The sequence below is a fragment of the Motacilla alba genome, chromosome 1A, assembly GCF_015832195.1.
Source record: "Motacilla alba alba isolate MOTALB_02 chromosome 1A, Motacilla_alba_V1.0_pri, whole genome shotgun sequence".
Classification (NCBI taxonomy): Eukaryota; Metazoa; Chordata; class Aves; order Passeriformes; family Motacillidae; genus Motacilla; species Motacilla alba.
This window is the reverse complement of record NC_052031.1, coordinates 59,660,013-59,675,684: the sequence shown is the minus strand read 5'-3', so window position 1 is coordinate 59,675,684 and position 15,672 is coordinate 59,660,013.

Here is a 15,672-nt window from a genome sequence, read left to right as displayed (position 1 = left end):
ATCAGAGCAGTCTGGGGTGTGGAATGTGCCAGAGCAAAGCCTCAATTACTTGCATAAATGGGATGCAAGATTAAAGTTTGCCTTCCCCAACTCCGTGTGTGTCTTAAGATACTTAAATGATGGGCTGGAGAAATGGTTTTTTATTTATTTCATAACTGTATTTGAAAGTCTGAGAAGCCCAAATGAGCAAAACAGATTATCTTCAAATAGGTGGCAATTTGTTACAGGAATTCTCACAAATTTTTGATTTTATGATGTAGCTATAGTTTATAATTTTCTTGCCCTAGTGTGGAAATGGAACAGAAATCAAAGCAAGTTATAAATGGATTTTCCACTGATACAAAGTCTACTAAAATTTTGCCTTTGGCAGCCTCGAGTGGCTAATAATAGAAACTAGCTACTTCTCTCATTTATTTTCAAAACCTAGAGGCAAAAGTTGGATTCCCTTACGCTCCTCCTACCCTCACACTTTCTATTTTTATCTGCTTCAGTGAGACTGTAGGGAAATTATAATTTCTAGTGTTACAGGGCAACAGTGCAAAGTCTTTTGACCAATGAATACTTTGAATTCTGGTTAATCTTTTTAGTTTTATTCTGACTTCATAGAGCTCTAATAGAGATAAAAGGCTGTTCAAGGGTTAAACTTTTATTTCACATTTTGATTTTTAGTGAAAATTCTCACTGAAATATATGAAGGAATAAGAGGAATGCAGATTAAAAAACTTAATAATGTTTCTCTGCTTTGCAATGCTTTTAATAATTCTTTCTCTGCTTGCTCTATCTCAACTTTTCTGCCATACAAACTTCCAAATGAAAGAAGAATCTGTTTCAGCAAGGGTTTGCTTCCAGGTTTTCTTCTCTACAACAAATATGTTTTCAAGTGGATAAAGGCAACAAATCAATCATACACATCTTTATAGCAACCTTTATGGATTTAAAGAAACTTTTCTTTCCCGCCAGCCTCAGAATTCTGCTGTTTCCTGAGTCAAACACACAGGATCCTTCTGGTTTTTCTCACAGGCTATGGCTGCTGAGCTCCATATAAGATCTGTCAGTCTCCCCTCAGTTTGTCTACAGATTTTTTAGTAACAATACCCCAAAGAGAGTGTCATACTCTTGCTGAAATCTCTGCAGCACTGCCAGGACCTCATAATTTACTTTTTATTTCTGCATCTCAGGATGATGATTCCTTTCTCTAGCGCAGCATCGCTTCGTGGCTCCAGTTCAGGCTTCCATATAAGCCTTGTATCAGGGTTTTTTCTGTCTAAACAGACTTTCTCAATTTCCACTCACGCGTTAGTACATCTTGAATATTTAGGCTTATTTTAAACTAATATCTCCAGCTAATTCTGAATTTGAATTTCATCCTCCTGGGTGTTAGCAACCTCTTCCAATTTGTCATTCACCTCCGGTTTCGGAATCCTGATGTCTGTTTGGTCATGCAGCTTCATAAAAATATGGAATTCAGTTTTAAACATGACCTTTCAACTCACAGGTAACAAGCCTTACCAGCTGGTTGTAAAGTCCTTATGCTAGCTCTGATACTGAGAAAACTTTTCAAATTTTCTGTGTCCATCTGATAAGCCATTATATATTCTCTGGAATATTGACATAGAGACAGCATTTTGAGGTGTTTTATTTTCTTTAAAAATAACTTCTACCTTTTTTAATGTAAGTATTCTTACACTATTTTTCATTATCTAATACAGCAATTTGAGATTTACTTGGAGCTTCATTTCTAGGAACATTTTATAATTCAACTTTACGATAAATGTAATGTTTTGCAACTTCTGTTATCATTAATACTCCTATACTCTGAGATCAAGCAGTTAAAATGTTACTGTTTGGAAAAGATTTTAAGATAAATCTTGTTATTGGTCTGTGTCTCAGAGGCTTTGCTTCCACTGGGTTTTTGAAATTGTCTTACAGTTGTATTTAAGACCTCTAAAAATGTTTACAGGTAACTAATTTTGCAGTGGACAGAGATAAGTCATATTAGAGCATTTCATACTTCCCTTAGACTAAGTGTTTATTCTACTCTGCTCCTCACTTTTGCAGTCGTCTGCATCTTTGCAAATTACATGTGCCCGTTCTAATCCAGCAAACTTTCAGCCTGCACCCACTGAAAAAATCATTTTCTGGAGAATATTTATAATGCTTTATTAACTTTAGCAGAAAATATCCTCTGTTTTAAATTGGCTGAGTATACCCATCCCATTATCTTTGAGTTTTGAAAAATAACATCTAAATCCCTCCTTGGTGGGGCTAGAACCCCCCTGCACCAGTAGGTAATTTTAATGTACAATCTGTTTAGCTGGGAAAGCAAAATACTGAGTAATTTCTGATAATTGCTTTGCATAAAAGGAGCAAAGAACACTACCTTTTTCAGTTCTAATTGCAGTGCAGATCACCTGGTTTACTGCCTCTAGCTGAATCTCCTAATTGCCAAAATGTTTTAATTATTATGTACTTTTGAAGTGAACATAATATTATGACAGCTGTTTCCAATACAATGAGCAGCAGCTGAACTGCATAACCACTCACTGCATGGAGAAAATCCCTTCAACGATTGTGGGTCTCTCATCATCCAGCTCCATCCTTCATATCATGACTAGCTCAGGGGATTTTTTTTTTTCTTCCTCTCTACCAAGTGCTGTTCTTCAGTTCCAGGAGGCAATTGCTGGTAGGATTTCTAGACAGGTATGGTCACCTTTGTGCAATTGACTGGCTCATTCATGCTGCCTGCTTGGGCTGCTGCTGGGGGAGTGCAGGGACATGAAGAAAGCTGAGATTTGACATCCTGAAAGGAAAAGAGCTGCTGTTGTTACCCAGTGTGGATCTTGGTTATCTTGGAGAGCTATCTTAAAACTCACAGGCAAACAAGGGAAAGGTGTCTTTGTAACAGGAGAGCTCATGGCTGCAACTGTGAGCACTGCTTTGAATATTGATAGTATTCAGAGCACCAGCTGTGGGCACATGAGGTGGTTTATGGTTTAAAAACTTACAAGAGAGTCACCTATGTCCCCTTGGGCCAAAATCTACTACATGATGCAACTGTTTTTAAAACTCCACTCCTGCAACTGCTGTCTGTATCAATCCCCAGGTGTTTTCTTATGAGTGCTACTAAGTGTGGCTGACACATCTCTCATGATCAGAAATGTAGGAAAATGTGGGAGCTGCTGTTGTAGAGCTGTTCATGGTACACAGGCTACGGGCATAAGGTAACAACCTTTTGATTTTTCCCTTAAATATAAACCAAAGAATTTGTTTCATTGGCAAAACTTGTGTTCTAGAAGAAATCTAGTCACTGAATTAGGTGGTGAGAAAGGCCCAGCTTGGTACAGCAAAGGGAGTGAAGGGGCTGTGTGCTGGGTGTGCTTAACCTTACACATGTAAGTAGAACTACTAAAACCAATCCTGACACTGACCTAGATAGGTAGATATTTGGGGATTTTTATCATTTTTCAGAAGTTATTATAGAAAGGATTAATGGAAACTGCCTGGTCACTTGCTTCATATCTGTGAGTTAAGTCTGCATTTGCAGCACCTTTTCAAGCCTCCCTCCAGACTGCCTGGTGTGGAATTGCTCCTTTTGTTTCTCTACAACCTGGGAACACAGAGTGCAGTGCACAGAATAACACTCCAACTACCACTGTCATTGTCTGAAACATATTTTATGCTTGTACTTGAACTACAAGCCCAGATTCAAAGCAGCTAATCTGGAAGATTATTCCCCAAGAGATTTTTACCAGACAGTGTTTTACAAAGATGTCACTGAAAGGTCAGATACCACACAGCTCTCTAAAGCTGCCGTTGTTCCTTTTTGCTTTTACTAACTACTTGCTCTGATCTAAAGGCTGGGAAGTCATAATGGTTTGGTTGTCAGTAAAGTAAAAAACATGTTAAACATCATCTCTGTATTTCTTTTTTGGTGGGAGTCCACTGTCTCCAAGCAGATGGGAGAGAAAGGGGCATACTGATTCTTTGGTTTCATCCTTTCCTTAACACCTGGAACAGGAAAATACCCTGGTTATTCCATAGCAAAGGCAAAATGGCTTTCCCAAGCTCCTGCGCAGCAAAGAGCTTTTCTGTTACCTGTGTCTTTTACATTGTAAAAACAAAATCATGCTTAGAGCTCAATCTTTCCAGGAAACTGGAGTAAGCAATGAAGAAAAATAGCAAATTTTGGGGAAAAAAAAAAAAAAGCTTTACTTTTAAAGAGTAAATTGGATTACTTCATATTTGCCCCAGGCTAAGACTGTGTGGAAAATCAGGACCTTTGCTTTGGCTGACACATGGCAATTTATTAACCCACTGTAATTCAGCAACATATGGGGATGAAAGGGAAAGGAACAGCACCCTGGGAACACCTGGAGGTCACAGAAACTTGGGCTGAGCTGAAATTTAGTGCTACTGAGAATAAAAATTCCAGTGACCTATCTTCAACCTCCTGGGTATTGAAAATCAAAAACCTGTGAGCTAAGATGGATTTAGTGCTCATGTTCACACTTTCACAATGTTTATCCTATGAGAAGGTGACACCTGGTTGTGCTGGCACACTGCCTTCCCCTGGACACTGCCCACTGCCCAGGCCCCACATTTGAGTGCATACAAACTGCAAGATCTGTCTTCCACTATCAGCATCTCTGGCTTTTACTGACATTCTCTAAACCCCACAAAGTACCTCTGAGAGCATTAGGGCTATGGATTAGAAGAAGCTGGATAAGGTGAGAAATATAAATATCCTGAGCTAGACAGAAAATAACTTGTTGGCAGAGCCTGGGGTAGAAATCAAGTCTGGGATGTCTTGCTGCCCCCCCTTACTTGATCTCACTACATTTTCACATGCTGAAAAAAATTCCCCTCAAAGGCATCTGTGGAATTTCTCCAATTGCACTATATTCATCAGCTAGCAATTTAAACAAGAAAGCTCTCGCAGAGAAAGTTATTAGGCTATTAGGGAATAGGTCACAGAGAAAATTTTGTCACAGAATATGTTTAGGACTTTTTTATTATAATTATTTCTGCAGCAGATTCTTGAAATTGCCAGACAATTTTCCTCCCTCTACCTGATACCCAGCATGCAGCATTGCAAGCCCCCAAAGGTAGACACAGAAAACTGTCTCTGAACAAGTCCATTTTACAGCTACTTGACAAATGTTTCATAATTATCTAAGCAAATCAGTGCTTGCTATCTACTACTTATGAAATGAAGCCCAACTACAGATTTAAGCCCCTTGAAATGTCAACGCAGAATCTCACTGACAAGATATAGTGATTTTCCAGCTGATCCATGTATGTATTTTCTCAGAACTGCTTAGATGGAACCCTTTTGGGGGGGGAAATTACTTTCTCAACACAATTTCTGAGGAGCACAGTCTTGACAGCCATTTTTGAAATAGCATTTAGTGCTGAAACTCTGGTAAAAAATGATTTGCTAAATTCCTGCTGCTCTTCACAGGGACACAAGGGTTGTCTTCTGTTAAGGGAACTCTTCCTGCAGTAATATCAATGCTGTTTAATTCATTCATTCAAGAACATCTTGCATAGCGTTGTGTCCAGATGGTTCTTTGGTGTCAGTGGAGAGGATTCCACAACCTCTCTGGGCAATTTGTTCTGTTTTCTGTTGTTGTTTTAGAATAAGTCATAAAGTTTGAATGAATTACATGGAAAATGCCTAATCAGACAACCAGAGAACCCCAGGGGGCAGAAAACAGTGGAGATAGGACTTACAGACAGCAACAAGTTGTAGGTGACCGAAGACCTGATTTTCCCACAGGTGCTCACACCCGAACTCTTTTTGGCTTCAGTTAGGGTTGTGGGTGTTCAGAGCTTCTGAAATCCATCCTCCCAAATTCACAGGCTGGGGATTGCAGCACTAGCTCAGCTCAGAATAGCTCTCAGGAGGTCTGACTCATGGTCTCTTGCTCTAATTGCCAGACATTGCAGAGTTTGCAGGGAAATTACTATTGTTATTCAGGAAGGGTGTATTTAACTGTATATATAGATCCATATGCTTGACTAGTGTAAATTGCAGTAATTCCATTGACTTCCAACAGCTGAGAATCTTATCTTTACATTTTAGTAACAATAAAATTCTGACTATCTGAAAGAAACTAGGCTTGCTGGTTATTGGTTTATGATTCCCTCTCCCATCATTGCTAACTGTCCAGTCCCAGCAACTATGTATAAATAGACCCACCATCATGCTTTCTAATTAATACCTGCCTTTTGAAATTAATTCACAGGTATGATCACAGTCCTTTCTGGATGTTGCAGCTAGTAATTATCACTGGGAAGTAATGAGTGTATGAGCAAGGGTGATTAGAAAGGATATGTAATTTCTTCTTCTTCTTCTTTTTTTTTTATTTATGCTTTGTATATAGATTCACTGTTTAAAATACAAAGAGGAGCCTCCAGTGAGGAGAGCATTCAAGCTTATTATGAGCACACACATGTTCCTAGCAGTGAATAGTTCTTTAATCATGTGAATAGCTGCTTGCTGTAAATGACGTCCCAGTTACAGATGTGAGGACTGATGCACTGAAGGGCATTCTGTAGGTGGAAGCCCACAAATCATAACCCCTTGTTTGTATTTCCCATTGCACTAAAAGAATACATGCTGCTATTAATTGGTTATACTAAAATATGGTGACTTGTACTTTTTCTTGGATGCTTTTTGGTGTGGCTCCTATTTCAAAGTAATAATCCAGTTGCATGCTTTCTTCTGAGAGGAAAAATTGGTTATTTTGTGCAACATGAAAGCCAATGCTTGCTAATGACATAATGCAGTTCACTGGTGCATGCAGTACTTGTTTTTTGTTCAAGTTGGTCTTGGAAACTTGGAGTAAAAGAGAAAACTTTAACAGCTCTCTGTAGCAAATGCAGGCATAAGAAACTGCTCTGCAAGCAAATTCTGATTAACAAATTACTGCCACTTCTTCCCTCTTCCTCACATGGGCATCTTCAGCACAGATTAAGTGGAGGGCAGATAAAGCAGCTGCAGAAGGAAAAAAATCCTACTCATTCCAAAGAGGCCAAATGTTGAAGTGAGGCCACTTTCATCCTAAGTGAAAATATGGCTCAACTCGAAAGGGACCAGCATTTTTTCCACAGGGTATGGTTTTATTGCTGTTGACTTTCCCTTTTTCATGTCAACTTCAGTGTACAAGTATATCCACCTTTTTTTTTTTTATCCTCCTCTATTATACAACAAAAGGCAAGATATACTTTGTACTGACAGTTACTCTGAGAACTGCTCTTACAGATTGTTGTAGTTACAGCAAATTCAAAGCTGGAGTGCAATGTCTTCTTCTTTATTGCAGATAGAAGGACTGGCTTGGGAAAAAAATAGAGAACAGGCTGACTTCTATGTCATAACAAACCAAACCTGAATCTGATTTTGATGACAGCTAAAATACATGAGATTTGAATCTTAAAACTCACCAAAAATAAAGTCCTCACAATTAATTTTTACTAACATAAAACATTTGTGTGTGTCTGTGTTAAGATAAATTCTTCTTTGAACTTTTGTTACTGGTTGTTTTTCCTCATGTTAGTGATTCCTGATGAAGGAATGCAAGGACTTTGAAATCCCTCTGGGAAAACAATAAATCAAACAGTTAGTTTAAGCAAAACTTCATAACCGTCTTGTATTTTGCAAACCTTTTACCAAGTTTTGCTTATCCACAAGGTTTAGGCAAACAGCCTCATGTGTTCCAGCATTAATCAGAACAATTCAGGCTATAACCATTTCTGAAGCAGAGAAGGTGATCTCAGTGCCTGAGTGGGATCTCTGGGCTCCAGCTACCACTCTGGAAAGCAAGTCTCACACAGGTTTTGGCAGTCTGTGACCCATGTGGATGTGTCTCCAACAGCATGCCATGTCCAAGGTGGCATTAGAGGCCTGTGTCTGGCCATCAGAACAGTTCTCAAGGTGTCTAGACAGGAACTGTCACTAAAATCCTCTCCAGGGAAGGGGTTGGCATGTTTCATTTTTTCCTCCCCACCTTGCTTGATCAATACATTCTGATGCTTTTATGATGTCTGGACTTGACCTACAGAATTTTCACATCGTTCCTGATCTCAAGGAGTTTTCTGTGAAAGGTCTCTCTGGATTTATTTTTTTGACTTGTACTAGCCTTTGTCAATTACTTCTACACCTTGATCCTGCAAGACAAAACTCTGCTTCCAGGTGTAGTGAGTTTCTGCTTTGATTCATTTGGGATATATATTAGAAAAAAAAAATCAAAATTTGGAGTTCAATCCTTCAGCACTGGGCCGAATGCCCAGGTTCGGTAAACTTGTTCTTCTCTCCTTGCTCATTTACACCGTCTATGTTCAGCCTAGCTCCACCTAACAAACAGTCTTTAATCCCTCATATAACTCCTGAAAACTCTCACTTTAATAAAGGCATTGAGAAAGCTGTGGTCTGAGAGCAGAATAATATCTTCTTAGACTTTCCTGAATTTCTCCCCGTGGTGACATTGATTTTCTCTGTGACCTTGGAGAAGTCATTTGATCTAAGTGCCCTTGGATTCAAAAGCATTTAGGTCATAAGAAACAAGGCCGATGGGCCACATGTCTGTCAGGTGTGAGTAGTGAGGAGAAAATGAGCCATAACTTAATATGACAAGGTACAGGGTTTTGTTTAAAGGAGCAGGAAGAGGTACCTTTCAGTCAGGTAGGGATTTCAGGCAGAGTCCAGAGTGCAGACAAGCTTGAAAGTTCATGTGGAACTGTACTTGCAGAGCAATTACCAAGTAAGTGTCTGCAGAAATCTCTCTGAACCTGATACCTATCCCTGTCTTTCTTCACATGCAGAGTGATGGCATAGAGCATGTGAATTGGAGGAGGACAACAAATTAGGGAGACCTGTGAGCACAGAGGCAAAAATTCAGAATGTTTTTGCCTAATTGGAGAAAAATTGTGATTCATGAGGGACAAATACAACCACCTGTGCTTAGAAGTAATTGTCTGCCAAAACACAGAGTGTGGAATGAGTGATTGGAAAATGATATTTAATTAACCTAGGATATGGAGAACTCAGCCTTAATGCCAGTTAACAGTGTTGCAAAAAGGGCAAGTACTGAAAGAAAACATGTAAAAAGGAATAGACATTACAAGCCACCTGAGATATTCCTTCTTTGGGCGTTTTTAAGGCATCAGTTGATTCACTGTATTCATTTTCAGGTACAGAACATGGCAAAAATAAGTTTGGGAATGCTCAGAGTCTGAATGGCACTGCTATTCTAATTGATTGATGTGGCAAAGTGTGATGGATAAAATCTTAAAGAATTTCAGTCTCATCTCCTGGTAGCTAACGCGGATGCTTTCAACAATTAGCAGGTCTTGAAAGGAGGACTGAGAATCCTCTGAATCTGCCTGCTCTGCATAGTACCCTACTTACCTGGGCTTTTCCGAAACATATAATTGATAATGTTGGGGGAAAAGGAAAATTGCACTTAAGGAACATTCATAATCGTGTTTCAGCAGAGGTTCAATTGCCCTTCAAGAGGAAAAAGAGGAGTAATAATTTAACTTTTCAACATTTTCTTTTGATATGTATATTACTTTTCACATCTACAGTTAATTGGTTTAAATGTGATTCTGGTCTCTGGCACCACAGGAGCTCTGTGTTTATTGTCACTCTTTGGATCCAAAAGTAAGTTTGAAAGGAATAGTCAAATAAATAAATCTACCTCTCAGTCACACAAAAAATTCATCTTTAGTCAAGATTGGCTCTTTTATTTCTTTCTGACATTACTGCTATCACTACAACTGTCATTCTTCATCATGCTTCTTATTTTACTTCTTAATTGTCCTCAAAGGTACTGAGTGTTTTTCAAGAAATCCTTTTCTTTAGCCATCTTATCATGTACAGCTATCTTGACCTGTGGGTGATGCATGGCAAATAAAAATAGGATGTAACCTCAGAAAAACCTTATCATAAAGTTATAAGAGCCATGCAGTACTAGAAGATATTTAGCAGAAATGGAAGAGACACTTTCTCTGACCAAAAAAAAGAAAAAAAAAAGTGCAAGATGGTTTTAGAAAGAAAGTGGAGAGACATCTATGAGAAGGGGTAATATCAGCACTTATTTTACCTTTGCTGTTAACATAAAGCTCATACTTTCGTTTATGACCAAAATCCCCTAATCCTTACAGGGTCCTTGTGTGACTTTTGTGTACCACACCCAAATTGAATGAGGCAGAGAAACGCTGACCACTAGTAAGACCCCTTATGTGAAGCAACAGGAAAATGCTGGTAAATCTGGGTCTTGCCAAGTGCTAGAGACTTTGTGTGTCAACTCTGGTGAGGTTGCAGAGCTAAACAAGAGCAAAAGGACAGAAATTTTTGCAGCAATGCATGAGTAAAAAGTTAAGGATATTTAGATGTTTAATTACCTCAGAGAAGTTGCTGCAAATCCCTATTGTACTGCTTCTGGTACAAAGCTCTGGGAACTGAGAAAATTTGCAATTTCTCATGGACCCCCTGAACTGTGTATTTCAGAAGCTTACTCTAGATCTTGTTCAAAGTGGAATGTGGCACAATATCTCGATTTTCTGAGAGAGTATGCAGGGATACAGTACAAATGCATTTTCAGCTCTCCTGGTCAAATCAGAACCCCGTCCTTTCCCATTACTGGGGTTATAAATTTATGCAGTAAATTGGAATAAAACTGAATACCTACTATCAAAAGTATTAGTAGAGCTGTGATAAAGCTGATACTGGAATTTCTTGATGAAAGATGAATCAGCAGGTTGTGTTGAATATTGAGGAAGAGCTTAAGACCATTAGCTCCCAAACAGTGAAGCTCTTCTGAGCTGTCACTACCAACAATTTGAGAACAAAAGGTTTTAATCTACAATTCTTTTTGAACTGAAAATTTACAAAGAGCAAGTACTGCTGTTAGTGCTAATGGAGATGAAACCAGAATAGCACTAGGTCAGTACACTGTGTGATTTGTGGTGCTCCCACTTTTGCTCTTGGCTGAAACCATCCCAGATGAGATGAAAGGGCCTGGGCCTGGTGCTGACAGTGCAGTGCAGTGCTGGGGGTAGTAGGGGTAGCTGCTGCACTGTAAGAAGGCAAGTTGTTCAGAGGACATATTAAGTTAAGGATCTGTTTGGTTGCCTACATGGAAATTAAAGATTCCAATACAAGTTTTTAAAGGAGTGGAAGATAAACCAAACAATGATTTGCCTTCAGAGCCACTGGCCTATTCAAGCATCAAACTCATTACTTTACAAAGCTTGTGGGAATACTTGCACAGTGCATGAAGTGCACTAATCCATCTTTTTCTGTCTTTTTTTAATTACCTGGAACCATGTAGGTTACACAGTCTCTCAACGGCATCACAATACTTACCTTAATTCTGAGCAGACTGAAACCCGACTCAAAGCCAAATCAAAATATCTCCAGAGCAAAGCAAAATATCTCAGAAGAGTTTGGAGGCTGAACCAAGAGTTTTGCAGACATACTGGTGTCATTTGTCTTCCTGTGTTTGTGATTTGAGGGCGGTGATATCCTCCACAACCACAGCTGCACTCTCCAGCCTGTCCTGTCCCCACAGTCCCTCATAGCTGAAGTGGTGGCAGGTATTTGAGAGCCACTTACAACATGTTTCAGCTGCAGGTGCTGCAGGTCCAAGCCAGGTGGCTTAATTTTCTATTGATTTTATTTCAGGGCACGGGTCCAAAAGATGTTAAAATCTCAAAACGGAAATAAAATGACCTTGACCCTCCTTTATGAGAAAATAAATTGTTGATTTCAGTATTTGGGATAGCACACTTGCATTCTGTGGTGCAGGCATCAAGGCATAAAGGGAAGAGGGACTTATCTCAGGGCTCACTTCAAAAGACAGGCTTGTTTGGGAGAGCAAATGGCAAGGGAGATTGTGAAGGATCCTGAACTCTGATCCTCCTGAAATCCATTGGTTTTATGGGTCACTTTTAAGTAAGAATCTACTGCATATTTGGAATGTCAAAGGTTTTATTGTCTATCTCCTAAATAATGGAGATAGCTTTTGAACAGCTTTGAGACAATTTTTTATTTTACTATTCACTCCTTGAATTTTGACCTGCTGAGCAATATGTAACCATTCTAAATTACAGAACATTAAAGCACTTGGTACTTTTCATAATAGAAAAGCATAGAAGTTGGAAGAAAATATCCATAAAAGTTAATTAAATTTAGAAAGATATTAATATGAGAATACTTAATGAATAAAGTCATCAGTATCAGGGAAGCATGATACTCACTATGTGGAAATAAAACTCTTTAGAAGATATAAAATACATGAGGTATGAGAAGAGTTCTCTTCTTACATTGGAGAGATAACTACTGCACTCTGCTGTAGGTCAGATCTTTTGGAACATAAATCACAAAAACTTCTTTGGCTGTAACTGAACTCTAATTATTTACTGCAACTGACAATCTGTTCCTAATACTTTTTTCAGTGAGCTAAGTATAGCTTATGAAACAGAATGAAATGACAGGTTGCATCTAGGTACAGCTTTATGAGTTTGAAAGTTTCTTGTCTGAAAGATGCAGCCAAAGTATCCCTAGAAATAACTGTTTCTCCTCAGGATTGTCTAAATTGTTCCAAATGCATAAGAAATTACATGGAACTGTTTAAAACATTGGATTGGCTCAGAAAGAAAAATTTGGCTATCTCAGTAGTAATCCTAACCACTGACTTCATTAGAATTAGATGGGATTTACACTGCTGGATGGGAAACTAAAGTTACTGGCAACATTCAAGGAAATATAGAGCAAAAGAAAGCGATGCACTTTACCCAAACCCCAAAACGTGTGGCAGAAATGCAAAAGCATTGTTAATACTGTAGCTGCATGTATATCCTTACTGGAGTGGATGAAAGGGTGTGGCAGAAGTGACCTATAGATTTGTAAGGTAAGAAGAGAAATTTCAGGGGGTCTCTCCTTCAAATATCTTCTGGGCCCAAAGATGTTTGACAAAGCCTGGGTCCCACTGCACTCTGTGTGAGAACACCTGCAGAGTAACTGGAGGGAGGCAGTTGCTGTTGTACTCATTAGAATTGCTCACGTTGAAGCACACTCATAGAAATAATAAGATTTCTTGATGTGTGTTTATTTCCCACTGGTACACTGTGTTGCATTATGATAGCCTTGCAGTCACAGTGTGCTTGTTCTGGTTGAGGAAGCACATTCATTACAAGCTCCCCTTTTCAGATGCTTATAAATTTCTGGAAAAGACTAATTCTTTGGCCTGACATTTCCTTTGTTACTGTCAAACAAAAGGTACTGATCGTTTTCACTTTTTTTTCCTTCTGCATTTATTAAAACATATTTGTTGCTTTGGGATTAACAAGCAAATAAAACACATCCTGTTGATTATCACATATTCAAATAATATTTTTATCCATAGATAAACTATACTGAATTTTAACATATTCTGTCTTAAGCGGACATAATCAGGATAAATTGTCTTGTGGAAATCTGAAGAAAATTGAAACGAAGCTTGCAGTGATCAGAAAACTCTCATGCTAAATATTGTGCAAACTTGATCCAGGATTCAGCCAGTTTCAGTCTTTCTTTCAAGTCATAAGCGTGACATTTCCATTTTTACAGAGAACAAATTTTGTTGACTCAAACGAATTGAGCATTTATCTTATAATCCCTACTAGATGGTTTTCCTGAAAAACCAAAGCAGGTTTTTGAGGTTGAGTATGGCTTTCAGAGTTTGGCTCTGTTGGTTATTCACCTGTCTTCACTTGCTACAGCACTAAAATCCTGCTTTCCAAAATATGCTTTGCGTGTCTGCCACCGCTGACATGCCTGCAGCATCACTCTCTGAAGCACAACAGCAGCTGTTTAGGAGGTGTCATTTAGCCTGTCCTAATATTAACCACTCTTGACCTTCTGCACACAGCCCTCCTTCCTCTCCAGGCCTGCTAGGGTGTTGAGATGAAAGCGTGATTATCAGAGCTTTCACTCCAATCAACCTTTTCATGCTTCACAGCCCTGCCTCGTGCAGCACACCACAGTCTGCCCTGAATGTGTGTGCCTGCTTCAGCCTGAGCTGGGCATTCAGCCCCTAAAGGGAAGAAGAAAAAAGCCTGGCAGATTTATTTGGTTTACAGTATCAGTTCAAGGCTAATCTGCCAATTTCTCCATGCTGCTGCTATGAACTGAGCAATGCTTATTAAAGCTGGTGGAATTAAGTAGATTGAAGCAGAATATGCCAGATTGAACAAAACCTGCACCCAATTTTAAAAGTTTGTGTTTTCACCCCAGATAAGCCAGGATGTATACAGTTCAGGTTACCCCATCCATGAAATTTTAAATAGCAAATTTAAATGCCTTGAACATTGTATTTGCTCATGAAATCCTGGTGAAATATATACAGTCATACCTTTTTAAAGACATTAGACATTTCTCTTTTAACGTGGGTTTCTGAATTGCACTTCTATATAAATGTGCTAACTCTCTTGTTTCATTAAATGTGTTGAAGTATGAGTATTAAATTTTCTTCATGAATTCAGGGACACTCCTTGAGCTGGTATGAATTGTCATAGCTTTTCTGAAGTGAAAGAGACTATGATAATTTACAGCTGCTATTCCATAAATGTGAGTAGTACCTTTCAAGACTGTGTTCCCTGGCCCAGATTTACAGTCACCTTGGGAACAATTACTCTGTATTGTATATTTACATTCTCATTGTCATATCTTTTCTGGAACTGACTCCCAGCAGTCGCTTCCAGTGTAAAATCCCCAGGAGGTAACATGATGGCAGGCATGGTCCCACAGCATAGGAACAAAATAAAGGGAAATTATGCAATCATTTAGAAAAGGCAGTGAGGGTCTGGTATATAAGGAGAGAATCTGCACAATTACAGTAAGCAGATGTTCTACTGTTGCCTTTAGTGGAATATGCTCCTTGTTGTGGAAGATCTGAGGGCTTAATGACGTTATCAATATAAAGTACAAAAGGAGGCAAAGACAAGTCAGAATAAAAAGAGAGACTGATATACTGTAGGAAAACATAATGGACGTAATAAACTCCTCAAGGAAGGAATAAAGGGATGCCACCCCTTATTCGTTCGTGCTTTCTGAAAGCAGAGCTCAGATCCACAAACATGGTCTGGCCACAGAAACTGTAGAAATGATAGAGACTGAATATTTATTTCAAAGAGGAATCTGATTAAAGGTGTATGTATCTTTGCAATGTACATGGACATTCACCCACAGGAATGGGTTCGACAAAGGGAGAGACTGGACGCACAGAAAATATGCAATCAATATATGGCACTCTTCTGGCAAAGATAAATAACAAAATACCACTGCCCCAGGGTGTGTGAATGGGAGGTATGACTTTTGAGCCTACTGTGCTCTTCAATTGTCTAAACCTCTCTTTGCAGCACACAGCCCTGGGACAGCATTCTGAATTTCATTGACTGACCCCTGCTCTGTGTCACAAAGTTCCATCATGACATAGAAATGTATTAAGTGGTTGGGAGTTACTGGTCTTGAATCTCCTAGAATTAAAGTATTTCCACAGAGATGGAGCAATGTGTACTGAATGGACCTTTGTTGTTTCTGGATGGCAGCTGCATCCTCTTGGTCTTTTCTTAGTTATATGGATCAAGGACACCTCAAGTGTCCCAAATATACTTCAGATATATTTC